Genomic DNA, 15,860 nt, shown 5'->3' with positions numbered 1-15,860 from the left:
ACTACTACTACTACTACTACTACTACTACTACTAATAATAATAATAATGCCTTTAATTTTCATCACAAGCATGAGGGAGGCCGAGAAAGACAGCTGAGATTGTAGCTTGAACGGTTCTCACCTTCCCAACAAAAGAGTGAAAATTTGCATTAAAAAAGGCAGACAGTATCAGCATATTGTTACGTCAATTACGCTGCGCCGCGCGGTGTTGCGCATGTGCAAGAGAAGGACAAAGTGGACGGTTGCGCTCGTGAAAAAGAAGAACGAAGTGGTGGCGCGTAGACTTGTTCGGGGACCAGCTTTGCTGAGACTGTGCTTGAGACTGTACGTAGCTTTCATGCATTCCCCGAATACCTGTAAATATTAAACACATTTCCCCCGTAACAACTTGGTGGAGCGTGCGCGATAATCCTGGAACCTTTCGAACATCATCGACGAAGCAGACGCTTGGCCGGGCTCCCTCCTGATTTCACAGCCATGGCAAGCCACGACCACGACAGAGAAGATCACTATTCCCGCTCAAATGGAGCTGCTTCTAATTCAGGCCAGGAGCACCAAGTACCGTCCCGCTCCTGGCCGCTTCAGCGGGAGCCCATAACATTTTCTGGTCTGCCCGATGAGGATGTCGAGGATGGCTGATGCACTACAAACGTGTCAGCAAATACAATCGCTGGGACTCGGCCATGCAACTCGCGAACGCGGTATTCTTTCTGGCCGGCACGGCGCTGCTGTGGTTTGAGAACCACGAAGACAACCTTGCTACCTGGGACAAGTTTGTGGAAGAGATAACCAACTGTTTTGGAGACTCCAAATCAAAGAGACGCAAGGCTGAGCAAACCCTTTCCCAGCGAGCACAGTTACCTGGAGAGACTTGCACGGCATACATAGAGGAAGTCCTGAAGCTCTGCCGCATTGTTAATAGACGCATGCCCGAAGAAGACAAGGTTGGCCATCTCTTAAAAGGATTCGCCGCAGATGTTTATAATTTTCTTATCACAAAAGAAAACCTGGCCAGCACTTCGGACGTTATCCAGTACTGCCGTACATTTGAATCTTTAAAAATGCGGCGTATTGTGCCCAAATTTGGACGCCTCTCCAACGTCCCAACAGTTGCCAGCGTTGACTATACTGTCCACGACGATCTCGCCTCTCTGGTGCGCAGAGTTGTGAGTGAAGAGCTGGCCAAGCACCTGCAAGACGACGACGCGCGACCTGTGCACTCGGAATGCGCAGTTCAGCCACAGCAGGCTGAACATCCAGACTCGTGGGCGTGTCAACCAGAACTTCCGCGCTACTCCTACGACAATGAGCGCGCTATTCGCTTCTGACCAGTCGCTTTCCTCCACATTCAAACGTGCTTCATGCAGCTCCAATCGTCTCTCAACCACTGTCGAATTCATCCGGATCCAGCGCTTACGCTTTTCGTGAGTCGCCGATTTGTTACAGCTGCGGCCGCCGCGGGCACATAGCGCGGTTTTGTCAACGCCGGCGACAGCAGTCCGCGCGTTCTTGGACCCGCCCTTGGGCAGGTTTCCGTGATCACGACAACATTGAGTGGCGTCAACCTCGTCCACAACAGCCTCGCCCGGACGTCTTTCGCAGAGCTTCTCCCGCTTCTGACCGCATGCTTCACATCAGCACCCCCGCGCCGAGTAATGTCCCTGTCCCCACGTCAACGCTCGCGTATACGCCACAATCGGGAAACTAGCAAGAGCGGTCGATGGAGGTGAGGTCGCGAAACGGTCATCTTCGCCAATTCCTCTGCCTACTGTGATGTTTAAGAACAAAGTGAATGTTACTGTAAATGGTGTAAATATGTTAGCTTTAGTGGACACTGGTGCCACAATTTCCGTGATGAGTCTCAGTTTTAAAAATCGCCTTGGACCGCCTTGGTTCGCTTGGGACCGAAGTGCCAGCTTTCGCGGTGATCTCTGCGGCGTGTCAGTGGTCATTGCTAGGGAACGTTTCGAGTTGAATTTGTAGTTTTAGCAAGAGTCACACATGATGTTATTCTCGGAATTGATTTTCTGCGCGATTGTGGAGCAATGGTCGATGGCGCAGCCGGCGAAATTTCTCTGCGCCGCAATATTCTGTCTGCTTTTGTAGAGGAGACACCTAACTCTAGTGACGGCGCATTTTATGTCTCCAACGATGTAGTGTTACCTTCTATGGCTGCAATGTTTGTGCCGGTTCACAGCTCTGCCGAGCGAGCAGGCACAGACTCTGTGTTTGTTAAAGCTGACATGAACAATGCCGTGAAGAAAAATTTACTAGTGCCCCGTACCGACGTCGTAGATGGGTGTGCCCTATTGTGGACTGTAAACATTTTGTCATAACCCATTTGTTTACCATCCGGCCTCAGGTTGGCTACATTTGACGCCTACGAAGTCCTTTATATTCGGTCTGTGTCTCCTCATCCGCACCATCGTGTGAATCCTGATTACAGCGCGAATATAATCCGGATGATAAACAAATCGCTTTCGTCATCCGACCAGCAAGAGTTATGTGAAGTTGTGGCACCTTATATACGCCCCTGTGTTTGACTGTGCTCAAGAAGCCGATTTTTCTGTTCCGCCAAATTCACGTATGTCACACAAGATCAACACTGGTGATGCGATCCCTATCGGACAGGAGCCCTACCGAGTATCACCAGTCGAACGCAGAACAATTAACGAACAAGTCCAGGACATGTTGAAGAAAGGTGTCATACGGGAGTCTTCCAGTCCTTAGGCAGCCCCTGTCATCTTTGCAAAGAAGAAGGTCAACTCGTGGAGATTTTGTGTTTATCCTCTTCCACGTATCGACGATGCCTTAGATTGTCTTCAATCTGAATCCTATTTCTCGTCAGTAGATCTTCGGTCTGGCTATTGGCAGATCCCGATGCATCCGTCGGACCGAGAAAAGACGGCCTTTGTGACATCTGACGGACTTTATGAAGTTAACGTGATGCCTTTTGGACTGTGCAATGCACCAGCGATATTTGAGATTCATGGACACAATTCTGCGTGGTTTAAAAGGGGAGGTATGCATGTGCTACCTAGATGACGTCATCATCCATGAAAGGACATTTCGGGAGCATAATCAGCGACTTAGTCTTGTGCTGGACTGTATCCGAAACGCCGGACTAATTTTGAACTCTAAAAAGTGTCACTTCGGTGAACGGCAGACCTTGGTGCTTGGAGTTTTAGTGGATCAGGAAGATATTCAGCCCAACCCCCAAAAGATTGCTGCTGTGCGAGACTTTGCAAAACCTCAAAACTTGAAGCATTTGAGAAGCTTTCTGGGGCTATCTTTATATATCTTTATATTTCCGCCGTTTCAATCAAGGATTCGTTTAAATTGCCGATCCGCTGACTTCCCTCCTGCAAAAGGGTGCTCCGTTTGTTTGGTCCTTGGAATGCGTCATCGTTCCGACAGCTGAAGTTTCTGCTCACATCTGGTCCTGTGTTAAGCCATTTCGATACGGCTGCCTCCACCGAGGTTCACACCGATGCGAGCGGCGTGGACGTTGGTGCGGTTCTCATCCAGCTCCAGAACGGTGCCATTTCCTCTTCCATGCACGGCAGTCGGTGAAGATTATCTGGACGACTGCCTGGCGCCTGTGAGCGAAACATTACCAGACTTCGTAAAGTTCCGGCAAGAGTGGTCGCGAAATTCTGCATCTACACCTTTTATTATTCAAGATGGTCTACTCCTCAAAAAGAACTACTGAACTGACGGTGCCCGTCTTCTGCTTGTTGTCCCGGCTTCTCCCCGCAATGCTGTCCTACATGCGATGCATGACGACAACCCTTCAGGTCATCTTGGTTTTGCGCGCGCTCTCGCGAGGGTCCGACAACGATTTTATTGGCCAAGGTTGTACACGACAACGAAGCGCTATGTAGCAAGTTGTATCCCTTGCCAACGCCTCAAACGAAACACCACGCCACCTGCTGGCCTTCTTCAACCTGTCAAGCCCCCTAGGTCGCCTTTCAAGAAAATTGGGATTGCCCCGCCGGGGTGGTAGTGGTAAGAAGCCCGACTACTGTGCCGGAGTACCCGGGTTCCAACCCGACCTCGCGGTTGCGGTTCGATGGAGGCGAAACGGAGTGGCGTCCGTGTGCTGTGCGATGTCAGTGCACGTTAAAGAACCCAGGTGGTTGAAATTTCCGCAGTCCTCCACTACGGCGTCTCTCATAGCCTTAGTTGCTTTGGGACGTTAAAACCCACAAAACCAAACCAGAAAATTGGGATTGATCTGATTGGTCCTTTCCCTAAGTCGTCTGACGGCCGTCGCGGCGGTTGCGTTTCGATGGAGGCGAAACGAAGAGGCGTCCGTGTGCTGTGCGATATCAGCGCACGTTAAAGATCCGCAGGTGGTCAAAATTACTCCGTAGCCCACCATTACGGCTCCTCTTTCTTTCCACTTTCACTCCCACCTTCCTCCCTTCCCTTACAGGTGTCCACATAAAACCAAGTGAGACAGTTACAGCGCCTTTCCCTTCCTATAAATCAATCAAAATCAAAATCGTAGCTATCGGCTATTTGACCCGGTATGTGGAGACGTCCGCACTCGTTTCTGCCAAAGCAACCGATGTGTCGAACTTTTTATTACACCAAATCGTACTTCGCCACGGCGCCCCCCGAGTATCATCAGTGATCGCGGTCGGCAGTTCACTGCAGATATGGCGGAAGAACTTTTACGGCTCTGTGGCTCCGCATACCGTCATTCTACTCCCTAGTACCTTCCACCCTCAGACAAACGGCCTTACCGAGCGTCTAAACCTGACTCTCATTAACATGATGTCAGTGTACGTAACATCAAATCACAAGAACTGGGACGCCGTCTTGCAATTTGTAACTCACGCTTATAACACAGCTAAGCATGAAGTGACCAGATATTCTCTTTTTTTCCTTCTTTACGCGTGCTCACCATCAACCTTCCTGGACACCATTCTTCCATTCTCCGTGCACGATGACCCATCCGTGTCGCTCTGTCTTGCTGAAAAAGCGCGTCGTCTTGCTCGTTTGCGAACTATCGCCTCCCAAGACCGCATGAAGGTTCGGTATGATGCAGCTTATGCTGCAGTAACTTATGAACCCGGATATTTGGTTTTGCTTTGGACGCCATTGCGACGCCGCGGACTGTACCAGAAGTTCTTGTGGCAATACGCCGGACCCTTTGTTGCTGTAAGTCGTTTAAGTGAAGTAACGTACGTTATCGCTAAAGTAACATCAATAAATCGATGATCGCGGACGACTCAGCTGGCTCATGTGGCACGAATGAAACGCTGCTATTCCAAATCTGCTTGACTCGCTCGAGGACGAGCTTCATCTGTTCCGAGGGAAACTGTTACGTCAATTACGCTGCGCCGCACGGTGTTGCGCATGTGCAAGAGGAGGACGAAGTGGACGGTGCGCTTGTGAAAAAGAAGAACGAAGTGGTGGCGCGTAGACTCGTTCGGGGACAAGCTTTGCTGATACAGTGCTTGAGACTGTACGTAGCTTTCATGCATTCCCCGAACATCCTGTAAATATTAAACCCATTTCCCCCGTAACAATATCATCACAAAGGAAAAAGCAACGACAAGACAACGAAGGGGAATATTGCCGCAAAGCATTCAAATTCTTATTTGTTTTTATTTCGACAGCCGCTGGCTTGCGGCCTTATCACTCATTCTGACACACGGATCAATTCTGTATTCTTTGTTCATGCTCGTTGTCGCGCAGCTTTGTCAGTTTTTTTGTAGCAAAAGATGCGTCTAGGTGTGTCTCGAAGATTCCGGCTACTCGCGTATGTTCCTACAATATTATGCTGTGCTTTTCAGGTTTAAATCTTCTTGAGTGTATTCGGAAACGGACAAAATCCGGGTCCTAGGTATGTGGCTCCAAAACTACTGGAAAATAGACCACACGATCCCAAAAGCAACGAACCAAATATACGGAATGATCAGCAGGATAACGAATAAAAGAAACGGGCTAAAAGAGGCCGACGCAATCAGGATAGTCACTGCCCTGGGGATACCAAGATTGATGTGCAGCTTGTCTTACCACAAACTAAATCAAGATGAAATCAATCAAATTGAAGCCCTAATTAGGAAAGCACATAAGATCGCGCTAGGACTCCCCCCAGAGCATCAACGCAAATACTAATGGAACTAGGAGTATTCAACACCTTTAACGAACACAGCGAAGCGATCACATTCTTTCAGAAAGTCTGGCTAGCACAATCCAAGGTAGGAAGGCACCTACTAACGAGACTTGGTCACTGAGACGCAATAAGAGAGATCGAAAATTCGACTGACATACCACAAAAGATTAGGGAAACATTCCGTGGTCAGCACTATGCCAAAAAACGTGAGCCCACTGCACAACACAGGGAAGAGAGAGGCTAGGACAAGAGCTTTAGGCCGAAGCCTGGCAAAGAAATCAAACGTCCTCCACGTACAAAGACAGAAAAGCAGCGGTCGTAGCCGTCGTTAACCACCAGGGAAAAGAAGTATCCAGCACGTCATTTAGGATATAAACACGGCGGAGGAGGTGGCAGTAGCTTTAGCCATCGCGGAAGCAAACAGAAACAACAGGAGCTACACAATAGTAACAGACACACAGGAACATTCAGAAGCTTCCTAAGGGGAAGGAGAAACAGGTAGGTCGGCAACCTCTTCAGGAAGGCGACAAAACTCAAAAACAAGCAGAATGTGGTATGGGCACCTGGGCACGGAGGAGTGGATGGAAACTTTAAAGTCGACGCGATAGTTCGAGGTTACACAAACCGAGCGAGCGACGATAAGGGGGAAACCAACATTACTCTGAACAGCTACGGAGAGCTCAGCATGCTTTGGAAGTTAGGATGCCGTAAATACCCGCTTCCCCACAAGACACTAACAAGACACCAAGCAACTACCTTGAGACGGCTACAAACAAACTCATACCCAAGTTGCTACATATACAATAAGATTTGGCCTACGCAATACACTGCAAAATGCGTGTGGTGCGGAGAGAAAGCCACCCTCTACCACTCCACATGGGGCTGTTGGGCGCGGCCGATAGAGCCCAAAATAAACCCGTCAGTAGAGAAGTGGGAGGGGCTTATGTCCAGCTCCGACCCGCAAGGTCAACTAGCGCTGGTCGAGCGGGCCGAAGAGGCAGCAAGAACCAATGGGATCCTGTACCTAGGAACACTATCTGCAGCTCAAGACCCTAACCACTGAACCCCTTCCCATTTTGGAGAATAAAATTTTATACTACTACTACTACTACTTGTGGTAGTTAGAGGGGGACGGTCTTCCACCCCGCTCACACTACGCGGGTGCTGCGTCCTCGCTAGCGACCCGCGGAGGGGAACAGAGGGGACAAAGGACGGGGAAGACACATAATTAATACTCGAATGCTATTTATTGCACTTGCAAATAATACAGAGCGTGCCGGCTAGCTATACATCAACAAGGTTTTCCTTGGAAGGGCAAGGCTACGTAAGAATGACTTTTATCTCACCGGCTGGGGAAGGGGGGTGCGACTTCGGCGGCAGACATTTGCACGCGCCGTGAATATCGCGGCCGGGATCTCCCGTGCGCGCGGCATTCGCGGTATTTACCGGTCGCTTCGCCGTTGGGAGCCAGAAGATGGGCGGTCGTGCACGACGGGTCCTCCCGCGTGCGCAGCGTACTTCGTGCCCGTTATCCCCCGGCATTTGCCGGGAGAGGCGGCGGGAGACGACCGCTCTCGCTGCCGGCTGGATCCAGAATCTCTCTCTCGTCTTCTCGCGGGAACCCGCGTAGACGTCTCAGTGGCGCATCCATCGTTGATTCTCCTTCCCCCAAGGGGAGGCATTTACCTCCTCTCCCAGCCGGCGCTGCCACGACGCTCGCCGGAGTGGTGGTGACCGGTCGCGGCGAAGGGGGAGGAAACTGGTTTTCCACATACTATGTTGTGCTAGTCGCGGTTTGCGGATTTATCTCGATTTTTCTTGGCCGCCTTTAAATTGAACGTTGACGGGGCATTCTTTGTTCGAGGAGCACATTTGCTACTAATGCCGCTGCCGAGTTGCTCAGTTCTTTTGCGGGCACAAGTCAGCCCAATGAAGAGTTGACTTCAATGTTATTACGACTCTCTTTTCTTTTATACCTGCGGCCTTGTCACTACCACGTGACATCTGGTGGAGGTGCTGCCCATTGATCCGACCCACCCCTTCAAAAGAAGACCGCTGCCTTGTTCCTGTCGCCCTGGGGGACCAACCCACAGGTCATCGAGCCAGCCGCCGACTTCAAGGGCTCCAACCCGTATACGGTTTGCTGCCTGACCCCGGAGTTTGCGCCACCAAGCCATCGGTTCAAGTCCCCATCGCCGTACATGACCCGCTTTGCGTCGCCAGGCTGCAGCTACGATGGCAGTGTGCGGGGAAGGCGAAACTGAAGGCGAAGCTGAAGGTTTCGCCTACGGGGGCTAGGGCCACGGGGGAGGTGAGGCTGCCCCACGGAGAACTAAAGAAGATCCTATACCGCCGACGACGAGTATCGACGACGCCGCTATTACGCGGACGCCCCTTATGAAGACGCCCTTGAGGATCACGCACCCAGCCTTCAAAGTGACACCGCCGCTACGCTCGACGACAGCATCCACGACGAAGCGACCAGACTCCAAGCGCACACCGCCCCCCAGGCAAATGACAACGGTGTACTCTGGCTGCGACCTCACTACACGACGGAACCGAGATCGGACGCCAAGGCCCACGCGCAATTTAAGGACACGAACAAGTGGCTATTTCCAAATGAATGTATCAATATACCGAATTATGATTTTTTTTTTTTTGTCACGCCCTCGTTGTGCCAGAAATAGGGGTGGTGGCGTCGGCCTTTATATTAAAAATTCTCTAAGTTTTACAGAATGCCCTCATATTGCTAACGGAATAAACGATGACACAGAGGCAATATTTGTGGAAATTGGCAGTGTAAGGATCGGTGTTGTTTACAGAGCACCGCTTAATAATCGTAACATATTGTTACGTTAGGCGATGCATGAGCTGACATGCGCATAAGAAGGAAAAAGAAGAATCTCGGTAGTTTTTGGCGAAGATGACGACGACGTTCGAGCAGTGTCGGCTGGCGCCTGCAGGAAAGGCCTGTTGTGTGAAAGCCTGTTGTGTGAAACCCCCGCAACATCCTGGTAGAGGTGCTTTCCATCCGCTTGCCACAGCTCCTCGTATTTCCGCGCCAGGAATCTGGATTTGCGCAATGGACGCCATCTCCCCGAGCTCACCCCACCGACTGCCACAGTAAGCATGGCATCCCAGGATGCATCACCCGCTACGCAAACTCCACCTGCCCCCATGGTCTTAATCAAAATCCGCCATCCGCCTATTGTAACGGCGAAGACAAGACGGATGTTGAAGATTGGCTCGATGAATACGAAAGGTGCAGCAAGAACAACCGGTAGGATGCTAGCATAATGCTTGCCAACATCATCTTCTACCAACCGAGAACAGGAGATGCCTACTTGGGACATCTGCAAACAAAAACGTCAGGACTTGTTCGGCAAGCCGATTGGGAGCCAAAAAAGACCTGGCTACTCGTGCTCAATCGTCAACCGAATCATATCTCGCCTACATACAGGAAGTCCTCGCCCTGCGTCAAAAGGTGAACACCTCCATGACCGAAGATGATAAAGTGGGCCATATACTTAAGGGTATCGCTGATGACGCATTCAACATACTTCTCTGCAGAGACTGCTCTACGGTGGACTCAGTCCTGCAAGTCTGTCGCCGTTTCGAACAGGCGAAGCAGCGCCGCATCGTCCATCGGTTTGAGCGCCTTCCCAACACGGCGACTACATCCTCATGTGACGATCTGCCCACTTTGCAGCAGCTTTCAAGTCAGAACAACCTCACTACCATCGTCCGCAGAGAAATCGAGGCGTTGACTCCTGTTACACTTACATCACCTCCTCCAGAGCCAACAATAGCTATGATAAAGGCTGTCGTCCGCCAAGAATTCGCGAATGCGGGCCTTGTCTCCAATCCTACTACGCCAGCCCCTGCACCACAGCCAATACCAGTGGTTGCTGCTGCTGCCACAAGACAGCCCTACACACCGCGCTACCCTACCCGCAACGATGCACTCGAAGTGGTCATCACGGACAGGGGACCGTCATCTGCTGCGGAGCTCACGCAGGCCATCTTGAACTAAAGTCAAACGAGCCACCGGAGGACAACTGCCTACCATCCGCAGACGAATGGGCTTACAGAGCGCCTCAACAAAAAGATCGCAGACACGATCGCCATGACCCCGAACACATGTGACGCCATCCTGCCGTTCGTGACCTTAGCGCATAACACGGCCGTCCAGGCGACAACGGAGCCCACGACGGCGCTCAACGCAATGCTATTGCTGCCGCACGTAACTGGCGAGGAGAACCTGGACGTCGCCGCCTACCTTCAGCATGCAGAGGAAGCCCGATGGCTTGTCTGGCTACGCATACAAGACCAGCAACACACTGTCGCCCGCCGATATACCTTGCGACGAGCGACGTAGAGAACAGGCCGGGAAACCAAGTAGGCGTTTGGACGCCGATACTCTGCGGACTGAGTGAAAAGCTCTTGCGACGGTACATCGGACCATACAATCATTCGACGCATTGGACAGCTTGAATATGAGGTCATCCCCGCCGGCCCGACCACATCCCTAACGGCGCCGGTCGCGCCCCCAGGGCGTGCATGTTGTGCGCCTCAGACCTTATTACGCGCGCTAATTTATTTTAATATCTAGTATTTTGTTTACCTTTCTCTTTTTTTGTAAGGATCGGGTCACTGCCTTTTTAAGGGAGAATAATGCCGCAAAGCATTCAAATCCTTATTTGTTCTTTTTCGGCAGCCGCCGGCATGCGGCCTTATCACTCTGATTCTGGCACGCGGATCAAATCTGTATTCTTTGTTCATGCTGGTTGTCGCGAGACTCAGCTTTGTCAGTTTCTTTGTCGCGAAAGATGCGGATTTGTCTCGATGTTTCTTGGCCGCCTTTAAACTGAGCGGTGACGGGCATTCGTTGTTCGACGATCGCTGAGCGCGATAGTTGCTATCGCCGCCGCCAGTTGTTCAGTTCTTTTGCGGGCACTAGTCAGCCCAATAAAAAGTTGACTTGAGTGTTATTACGAGTGTCTTTTCTTTTGTGCCTGCGGCCTTGTCACTACACGTGACAATATCAATATAGCAAACAATCCACTTTTAACACGAATGGAACGCTTTGAAGCACATGAAAAATAAACATAAAAACATCTTAAAGCAGCGCGAAACACGACTAAAAGAACAGGAGACGACACAACCGCTTTTAAGCGCTTGTGTCGTTTTGTGTTTCGCGCTGCTTTAAGATGAATCCAATCCAACTAGTCCAGTTTTCTATACTCGTGAACATAGAAACACCGTGTACAGCCGAAAGAATAGAGCGGAGTACGCTATTTCACTTGAACCCAATTATTCCTGCCCAAACATAGAAAAGAATCGTTCCTGAGAAACCACCGTATAGAAATTTCAAGACTGGGAAAACTTTTTAATTCACAATAATGCATAATAAGGATGTGAAGAAAAAATTGAAACACGAAAAGCAAAGGAATATACGCAAATAAAACAGCAAATACATATGTTCGCTCAACTTATCGGGTGCGATTCGGTCCTCCGCATAGAATGCACGACACGGGCTGTCAATTTTGAGATTTTACTCCCCCTGTTGTTCCAGCCGAGCTTACGCTTATGGTCGCGCTAAGGATGGTCAGCGGCGGCTGTATTGTCGGCGGTGCGCTGCTTTTCCCCTTGTGCTCTCTACTCTGTTCGAAAACGCATGCTTTTGCCGTCCATTTTCAAGAAACCAATCTGCGGTGGGCGACGCAGATGGTTACTTCAGAACAAGTGGCATCAGAGTGGCATCAAGCTGCATCAGAACAAGTGGCATCTTCGCACGCGCGGCTTCTCGCGTGAGGCACCGGAAGAAGGGTCTGCTTTCCAACGGCGTCAGCGCATTAGAACGACCGCCTTTCGCTGTACGCACTATGTGTGTGTTGTAAACAAAAATGCTGAAAGGAACCAAAGAAATCCAGGTAGTCGTTCTGGGAGCGCGTTTCGTCCTCCGGAGTCCGCCCCACCCTCCATGCGCGAGCGCTTCATTTCAAGAGTTTGACACACGAACTATGCTTTGAAGACTGTAAAGAAAACATAAAGCGCTCGGCTTCCAGAGGCAATGCACCGAATACGGATAAGTTACTGTGTGTGGGAATTCGACAAAAAAAAAAAAAAAAAATTAACTTCCGCGCGGTGGAAAGCCCACCCAGTAACACTGCTGATATTAGAAGATCTGCCCAGGCACATGGGTGTAAGTGAGAGTTTCGTCAAATTCCGGTGTCCGTCACCAGCACTGTCATTTTTCTTCTCTGCTTCCTCGGTCCGACTGAGGGGTCATTCACCGCGGTCGTCAGACATGGCTGAACGAAGTCTTCAGTGCGTGCTGTAAGGTGGCTTTCTGACAACTGAAAATGTTGGCGCGTATTTTGAAAACGACAAATGTTTTTCGCAGTCTTAAATTGTATAATATGGTGTGCAGTATACGCGATATAAGTTCAGTGAAGCAACGCCCTCGAATATATACGAGAAATTTGCAGTCCAAGTGTACACAGTATTGTGTACGCCAGGTTGGAGGTGAGTTTCATTCTTTTATGTCTCGCATTTTCACAGTGGGAGTAATATGCGAATTCCACTTTGTCCGTACTGAAGCAGATCATGCGAACATACAGGCGGAATGGCGCACATGGGTTGTTTTCCTTTGCGCCGCTTTCGTGCCATATGAACACATATGCAGAAGGCGAAGAATGCTCTGGGCCACCACTGTCTCCATGTAGCAACAATAAAAAAATCTTCATTTCCGGCTGCTTTTCGGTACTTATTATGACAACTCAACAGTAAATTTAGTTCCGAGGTTTACTACAAATTTTCTGTTTATTCCTGAGGATAGCCGCAATGTTATCGGAACACGGCTTTGGCGATATCGGCGGCATTCCACGGGCACGGGCTGGGCCCGGGTTTGTATCAAGAAAAGCTGGCTAGGGCGGGTAACGCAGAAGGCAGCCAGGCCCGGGCCGATAGTTACGGCCCGTGCAGTGCTCTAAGAGAAGTCACCTCCTCGCTAAGCTCGTGAAAGGTGCTCAGACACTTTCCGCGCGTCCGAAGCCTTCCACTGACAAGTTTCGCTTCTTGTCGAACACCGATCGCTCTAAAGTGCGCCGGGGAGAAACGAGCTTCAATGAGACACTGATTTTCGCAACAGTAGCTACAGGAAAGCTATAATACAACTATGATAGAACATCAAGAAACGCGGGAAAGAAAATTATAGCGAAACGAGCAAACAGTAATGGTGCGGCCAACTGAGAAAGCGGGAGTTTTGATTCATTCGAAGGGCAGACTATGGCAGTGGCGGTTTAGAGACCGCTTTGCGCTGTGCAACCCCGAGCTCGCGAGGCATTGCCAACCATGGCGGTAGGTTCCCTTTATATTTATTTTTATTTGAACATACTGTTGATCCCCTCTTGGGACCGTTACAGGAGTAGATTTATGTACAACAAAGATGCAAGTCGACAACACAATAATACAAAAGCCAGCAATCAGGTTTAAAAACGAGAAATCAGCATTCGTATGCGGAAACATCCAGAGAGAAACAGAAGACGGAAGATAGCCAACTCTGGCCTTCAAAGCATGCGTTCAGACACGTCTCAAAGTATTCCTTAATACAATAATACACTGGGTACATGATCGAGTGAGCAAACACATGAGACTAATTAATACAGACTGTGGATGGTTATCAAGTCTGGCTTGATGACAGAACTGATGAGGCTGCAAGCTCCATGAATTTTTCTAAGGAATGCTCCGCAGTTACATATTTATATAAGGCATTCCATTCCCTTACTGCTCGGGGAAAGAAAGAAAAATAATGTGTTGTTAGCGCAAGCGTATTCATTAATCGTAAACTCATGCTTGTGCTCTGTTTCTCCAGAACGGTTAAAGCTAATGTAAGTACTAGAATCTATGTTGAATGCGTTATGAATTGATATATGCAGCTGCCCGCATACACGCGCCGAGCACGTTTTCACGAGCATTCTGTTACAGGTCGTCACCACTGCAATGTGCCCGTTGACATCAGCGGTCTAACTGTGCACAGACTCTCGCGTAGCGTTTCGTAATCATCAACACGCGTCGAATGTAACCACAGCGGTTCAACTCTAACTGCAGCACGGCACGCCGTGGCACGATGTGGTGTTACTACACACGAAAACAGTGGACACCTTCTCACTACAACCTGGTGTTCTTCAAGGTATCGATGAGCGTTGATGTTGCTGTGGCGATTTCAACACGCAATCTCGGGCTAAACGACACCAACGTGCCGTGGTGGTTGTGTCGAAAAAAGACCAGTTATTTCCCACCCGAATTGTGGAATGAAGAAATGCCGCTAAGTCTTCTGTAATGGTGCAGTACGCCTCGTCTCGCCGTGCAGGCACCCATGCAGCGAGCCCCGGAAGCCGCGCACCCGTACACGGCGACAGGAAGCGAAATGCAGCACCGTCCTCGGCCCATGCTACATCCGCCCATGTGTGAGCTACAGGTGAAAGGGAATTGCTCTGAAAACTCAGGAAGCGCCACATTTCATAACGTTTCATTCAGTTTTTGTTTCGTCGCCCCTCCCATGACGGCATCCATAAATGAGGTTCACGTACAACAAAACCCGACAAGCGCTGTTGTTGGAAGGGCTTGCCCGGACTCGGCCGAGGCGCTAGAGACACCTGTGACTGCACCTTTAGTTAAACCCTGTTCCTATAGTGCCCCCGAACAAATGAAATAAAAGCGATGTTAATCACAAGAAACTACAGACCCCTGTTACAATTTCACCACGGACAATTAGTTGTCATTTAGCTCTGGTTCACCCTATAGTTGAATTGCGAAAGCAACGGCGGAAGCTTCTTTTGCCTGCTACATTATTCCCCTATCACGGCCTGTCAGTGTAAGGTGCTACATTATTGGGGACACTTAAGCTCAGTTTTCTGCCTTGTCGTGGCGGAGGGGCTTGCGAAACTCGATGAAGTCGTGAGCTCTGCTGTGTAGGGCCACCCAAGATAGACAGGTCACGGCAGAGAGTTCTGACAAAATGTGATTCACTGGAGAAGGTAATGGCAACCCACTCCAGTATTTCCTGCCAAGAAAACCTTATGGCCAGTCACAATACCATTATCGATATGGCGCCGGAAGATGAGCCCCCCAGGTTGGAAGGCGTCCCACATGTTACTGGGGATGAACAAAGGGCGATTCCTAGTAGCTCCAGGACGAATGAAGCGGCTGGGCTAAAGCCAAAAGGACGCTCAGTTGTGGATGTGTCGGGAAGCGACCGGAAAGTCCGATGTTGCAAGGAGATATATCACATAGCAACATGGAATGTAAGATCTATGACGCAAGGTAAACTGGATATCGTCAAGCGAGAAATGGACAGATTGAACATTGATATCTTGGGTATCAGCGAGCTCAAGTGGACCGGAATGGGAGAATTTAACTCCGGCGACCATTATGTCTTTTATTGTGGGCACGAATCAAAGAGAAGGAATGGGGTCGCTCTCATAGTAAACAGAAGAATGGGCAAAGCAGTGCTAGGGTACAACCCCAAAAACGACCGAATGATTTCACTTCGGATCCAAGGTCACCCTTTCAACATAACAGTTATCCAAGTCTATGCACCGACCGCTGCTGCTGAAGAAGCTGACGTTGAGAGATTTTATGCGGACCTACAATGCCTTTTAGACCGCACCCCATCATCAGACGTCGTTTTTTTCATAGGAGACTGGAACGCTAAGGTCGGGAGTGA

The 15,860-nt window shown here is 49.9% G+C and overlaps 1 protein-coding gene and 1 pseudogene across 7 annotated transcripts in view; one reads left to right on the top strand and one right to left on the bottom strand.

The window, feature by feature from the left end:
- Positions 1-15,860, bottom strand: part of aop (ETS variant transcription factor anterior open) — a 219,031-nt gene that overhangs the window by 95,520 nt on the left and 107,651 nt on the right. The window lies entirely within an intron of this gene.
- LOC146172032 (uncharacterized) lies at positions 478-1,390 on the top strand (annotated as a pseudogene).

This window comes from Amblyomma maculatum, unplaced genomic scaffold, assembly GCF_055883805.1.
Source record: "Amblyomma maculatum isolate TAMU_Amacu unplaced genomic scaffold, ASM5588380v1 scaffold_15, whole genome shotgun sequence".
NCBI classification, from domain to species: domain Eukaryota; kingdom Metazoa; phylum Arthropoda; class Arachnida; order Ixodida; family Ixodidae; genus Amblyomma; species Amblyomma maculatum.
The sequence above is the reverse complement of the archived record's forward strand: the minus strand, read 5'-3'. Positions and strand labels throughout refer to the sequence as shown.